At 38.5% G+C, this 5,995-nt stretch overlaps 1 long non-coding RNA gene across 1 annotated transcript; it reads right to left on the bottom strand.

The window, feature by feature from the left end:
- Positions 1-391: 391 nt before the first annotated feature.
- Positions 392-1,632, bottom strand: LOC120289314. The gene is made up of 2 exons (XR_005547239.1): positions 1,269-1,632; positions 392-1,181 (listed from the first exon to the last, which is right to left on the bottom strand). It is a non-coding gene; the product is annotated as an uncharacterized LOC120289314 (long non-coding RNA).
- Between the last annotated feature and the right edge of the window lie 4,363 nt (positions 1,633-5,995).

Raw genomic sequence — 5,995 nt, 5'->3', positions numbered from 1 at the left:
TTTCCTACGAGATAAATAGTAAATGCATTTCCATATCTGACGTCCGTCTTTGGAACTAAATAATTGAAATTTAAAAGATCCGTTGTTGTTTTCTTCTTTTTCTTTTTCCGTGAAGAAAAATTGTCACCCTCGATTTCTCTACTTTTATGTGAAAATCGAAATTGTCCCTCTGTATTTTTTTTTTTTTCACAAAGGAGTCACTATATTTTTTAGAAAATGTCACTGTCGTTCTATCAATCTTTTTGCTTTAATTGCTAGTTGATTTTTGCTGACATAGATATTTGAATTGCTAACATGGATGTTGATATGCATGCTCGTGCTAAAATTGTCGTAACATTATTATTGCGCAAAATAGATGTCGTGTTGAGTAAAATAAAAAGAGAATTGTGTGTATGGGAGAGAGAGGGGGTCCATTGCATCTGCTATAGATGAGAGTTGAGCTCAAGCTCTAAGCTCGCGATGACCATGTCAAGGTGGGTCGGCATGAGCTCGCCTCAAAGCTGGCAGCCATACCCACTAGAGTCTCGAGCTTGCAGCCATGGTCGCTCAATTAGTGTTCATGAGGAGGTGCACATCACACTCTTACAAATTATAAGGCTTTCAGGGGTCGTCTCAACTAGGGTATCAACAATTCGGTTCGGTTCGATTTTTTTCAAAAACTGAACTAAACCGAATTGTTAGAAGAATCTTCCGAACTGAACGGAACCGAACCCAAATTTTCGGTTCGGTTCGGTTTTCAGAGTATGACTTCCGAATTCGACTCTGACTGAAATCTCGAAGACCTGTCAAGAGTGCCATTACAGTCTGCCTTGGTAGGGGGAGAGAGAGACCCTAAAGCAAAAAGCTCTGCAGTTTTCACATTCATCAGCATCAAGCTGATGAAGCGCGCGAGTCTCTGTCCTGCTTATTCCTTCTTCCTTCTTCTTCGGGGTCCAGCTGCGATCTCCTGCAAGTCCTCATCCCTTTCCATTCTCTTTCTCTCTCATCCTTTCTCGGTTTGCCGTCGTCGGAGGTTTTCTTCGACCCCTAACCCTAATTTAGACGACCCGAACCAGGTCTTGAGTTACGTGAGGAGAAATCGCAGAGCTGGTGGTGGGTTTGCGAGTGTCGGTGATGCCCTGTGTTGCTTCGGTAAAATGATCAACACCAACCCTTTGCCTTCCCCCAGGGATTTTAGTCTACTGCCGGGTGCTGTAGTGAGTCAGAGCATCTTCGCAAGTTTGCAATTTGAAAGGAGAATTAAGCATCAAAATTCGAAATTTATTCACCTGTCTCTGTCTTCGATCTCCAAATCGTTCTCTCCATAAGACGCGTCACAGCTGCATCGCCGGCGCTCCCCCCGTTTCCCCTGTCACCCCGACCGACACACCCTCCTTCTCCCTCCACTCCACCGCTCGACGACGCCGTCCTCGCCGAGCACGAAGCGTCGCAGCTTCCCCTAGAACCGCTCCCCGCGGGTCCTTCGTCGATCCTCGCCTCCGGGGAGGGCGCGAGACGGGGTCTCCGGAGCCTCCGGCTCCAGAGCTGCAGGTAAGAGAACGGACAGGGAGAGGCTTCCAAGCTCGGCGCGGCGGCGGCCACTGGGAGGCCCTCCGGAGGCGCTGCAAGGCTAGGGTTTTGGCTTTGGTCGGACGCCGGTGGCGGAGGGGGAGCGCGGGGAGCCTCCGAATAAAATTTTTTATTTTATCGGTTCGTGGTTTAGTTCGGTTCAATTAACCGATAAAAACTGAACTAATGAAAAATTATTAATTTCTAATAAGAACAGAACTGAAACTGAATCAAATCGAAAAATCCGAATTTTTCGGTTCGGTTCGGTTCGATTTGATTTTCAGTTCAACAACTGACACCCTTAGTCTCAACCATTCTTTAGGTGCCTTGATTTTGGAAGGTGCATTACTAATTACACGGACTACACATTTCAAATCATAGCCCTAATGCAAAACAACAACAAATCTTAAATCAGGAAAAAAAAAACCAAGCTAGTACCATAGAAAGAATGGGCTCCCATGTTCGAGTCTCAAGTGGCGAAAAAGAAGAAGCGTTCTTCTTTAGGTGTACTAATCTGAGAAGGGTAAAATGGCAAACATGTCTCCGTAAATTAACCTCTGCGGGCTAAAAATTTACCCGAGTGTATCGTCGGATCAAGTGGGATAATTGATCGTGAGAGCGTAAGGTGTTTCCCGATTTCCTGATCACATCTTTGGTCAATGAAACAAAATGCGCATTGGTGAAGTAATTGTTTACGGTTTTACTAGCTGTTAAACCAACAGCTATAGTAGTTTTGACCCTAAAGAACTTAGTCTTGATCTATGTTTTACAGCGGCTTGTCCCTCCATTTAGGGTGAGCTCCATAGATTCCTCATTTACCATCAAGCCTTCACCGATCCTAGTCCCCCCTATTTCTCCTCCGTTAACTTTTCTCCCTCGGAGAGGTGACGATGCCCAAGAGACTTTCAAAGTGAGCTTTTGCTCTCAATTAAGACTTTTAAGGATATGTACTGGTCCATACAATGTTTTTTATACGACTATAGTTCAGCTAACTTCAGACCGTATGTTCTTCATTAATCATAGACTTGCAGTTCAGGTAGATTAAGGATTGTGTTTACCTTAATCGGGTTGGATCAAATAAATGTATTTTTTATGAGTGTATTTAGGGTTGGCACTACTATAACCGTTGGTCGGATTTGATGGCTAGCAAAATCGTAAACAATTGCTTTGCCAATGCGCGTTTTTTGTTTTGATGATCGAAGAAGAGATCTCGATCCTCTTGACATGCAAGTTTATGATTAATGAAAAGCATTCGATCCAAGGTTGGCCGAGCGCTTTTTCTCGGGAAATTGCTATAATGTGTGATTTCATTTTCACCCTTTTTGGGGGCTATATCAATCCTCTTGACTTGCGAGTCTATGATTAATGAAAAGCATTCAATCCAAGGTTGGCTGAGCGCTTTTTTTCTCGGGAAATTGCTATTATGTGTGATATCATTTTCAACCTTTTTGGGGCTCTATCAATCCTCCCCCACAAGCAAAGCAAGGCCAATCATTTCGCCTTATTCTGTTTGTAGAAACATTTAGAAATTGGGAAATAATTGCTTTTAAAGATTATGTGGACCCCACGCAATATTCTGCACGTAACTAGAGATTTATTCCACTATTTATTCTGTGCTATAAAATCATTCAAAGAAAGGTTCCACTAACTAAATATTAAGTTTTTAGACCTTAACAATTTCTTAAAAGACTCAAAGGAGAAGAAAACAAGTAGGAAATTCGTCTTAGGGCGGGACCTCGCAATATCATCTTGTGTATTCTCTCTCTCGAAAAGAAAAATATTGAGAGGAAGTTTGGGGAAGGGGGTCAGGTGCGTGGGATATCAGCACATAAAACAAGGAATGCAGTTTTGTTAGTCCACTTTGGATCACCCGGCAAGTGGGACAACCCTGTTCGAGAGGCTACTTCCTATAGCTTGGTAAGGTTATCCTATAAACATTATGTATTCTATCCTATGAAATTATTCAAAGATATGTTTCACTAACTAAATTTTTTTGTTTTTTAATTGAAGTCTGGCCGTCCGATATTAAATCCGGCAAAAAAAAAGAAATTCAACGAAGACAATCGCTGAGAAATGCTCAAGCGTGACATGAATATCATCTAAAAGATTATAAAATTTATGCACTCGGGTTTTGACCTGGAAAACGCCATCTGCATCACACCGCACCCGTTAGATCTGGTCTCGGAGGGGGCATGATTCGACAGATGACTAAAGTTTATAGAATATATTTTGCTTAGGAAAATGTAAAAGTGGAGATGGCTGATTAGAATGATTCCCAATTTGCCATGATTTTGTTCTCTATCCTGGGTGATGCAAGCGAACGTGGACACTTACCCACATCCCCTCCTTCGCATTCCGGGAGATATGCTCGATTTTAAAAGTACAGACAAAGGTGGTGGTGGTGGTGATGGACGTCGGGGTCCACCGGCAAGCCAAACCTCATTTGAAAACGATAGTTTGAGACCCCCGATGGCTACGTCTGATTCCAATCTCTAGTTCCCATGAGACTTATTATCATGATGGTGAAAAATGGATTCAATTTCAGATTTTATGATACGTCGATTTCAGGTTTTAGATTGAACAGAGAATTATCTAGAAACTGAAACAAGTCGTTTTATTTGTTTTAGTTGTTTTAATGTCTGCGCGCGATTATGCGATATTCAGTGTGTAATAAGAAATTATTAGTCCGACCTTGAATTTTTGAAGATATTTTATGATAAAAATTTTCACTTTATTAATATTTCATAATTTCTATGTATTTAAATATGAATTATGATATATAAATTGTAATAAATGATGGTCATTAAGAGTGATGATTCACTATAATCATTTAAATAAGAATATTAATGAAAACCGACCTTAGAATTCATGATAGAATAAACTCCAGATTCTTGAGTAGGCTGAATAGGTTTGAGGTTAAAAAAGAAAATTAAAGAACCTTTTCTAATGGATAAATTTTAGGTTTTAAATAAAATTTAAACGAAACTTGAAATCGCTCGCTTTTAGTTTAAGTTACAATCATCGCGACTCCTTGGCTCATCAATGAGTATTCCGCCCTATCATCATAACGTCATCGGACTATTAAGAATCCAAGTAACCCATTGAGTGGTGCGAGGTTGTGTGCCTTTGCGACGAACGAGTTTAAGCTCGTGATGTCGTGAATGAGAATACAATCTCATTCTACTTGCCAGACGGTGTAAATAGAAATTGTGTAATTATTCCGCCTGATTTTAAGGGGAAAAAGTATTGACAAGAATATAGGATCATATATAGTCACTCTCTTAGGTACTGTCTGTTTGTGTTCTTTGTGTCTATTCATAAATACAATTTATGTTCTTTTGTTTCGAAAAACATAAAAAAGAACAAAAACATGTTTATTTGGGTTTTTGTTCCACATCTATTTTTTTGTTTATGGGAACAGATTTGGAAAGAAACAAGAAATAAGAAAACTTGTTTTTTCCTAAAACACTTTCGAAAAACAAATTTTCTCTTTTATATTTTTTTTCTCTTTCTTTTCTTCTTATTTTTTCTTTGGAGGGCCGGCGATGCCGACAACCAACTGTCAAGGGTCGGTGACCTCGTGCCAACTGGTGAGGCCCTCACCATGGCTGGGTGAGGCCGTCGGCCCTCGTCAGCCGGTCGTTGGCCATGGTCGAGGCCGACAACCGACCAAAAGGAAGAAAAATTAAAAATTAAAAATTAAAAATAAAAATAAAAATAAAATAAAAATATTAAAAAATTAAAAGAAATAAAAAAAAATTATACACGTTTACCAAAAGTGTTTCCACTTTTTTTTATTCCAAGAATAAAAATTATACAAATTTACCAAATGTATTCTTCTATCTAAAAATTATTTTAGGAATAAAAATAGTTTCTATTTTTGTTCTCTAAAACAATTTTTGAACAGAAATATTACCAAACACACCCTTAATATGTCGAAATTGTTTTTGAATATATTGATTAGATAGAAGATAGATACAAAATCATTAAGTTGATATCATGAAATCTCAAAACTGGTATATTCTTAATAAATTTATTCTAAATTAAATTTTTAATCATAAAAAAACTTAAATCAATATATTTATGAGAAATCATAAAAAATCGCTCTAATACAATAAATAAAAGGTAAAATCTAAATTGATATATCTATCAATTGTCGCGTATCATTTGGCGATAAATTTAACAAAAAAATTAATATACGGAATATTTATCACGAATTTAAGATTTTTAATAGTCAATTTCGTATAAATTTATTATGAATATACTAATTTAATTTTTTTTATTATATTAACCCATCATTTTCCATCATTTTATCGGGCAAAAGGATGCTATGCTCGCCCCACATGAATGAATGTGCCCTGTCCAAAAAAATAATATAAAGTTACCTGTCTCGGAAAATACAGTGTTAGTGCACACCACCTTCTGCTGCTGCTTCTTCTTCTTCGTC

The sequence above is a fragment of the Eucalyptus grandis genome, chromosome 11 (genome assembly GCF_016545825.1).
Source record: "Eucalyptus grandis isolate ANBG69807.140 chromosome 11, ASM1654582v1, whole genome shotgun sequence".
Lineage (NCBI taxonomy): Eukaryota > Viridiplantae > Streptophyta > Magnoliopsida > Myrtales > Myrtaceae > Eucalyptus > Eucalyptus grandis.
This window is presented reverse-complemented; position numbering and strand designations above follow the sequence as displayed.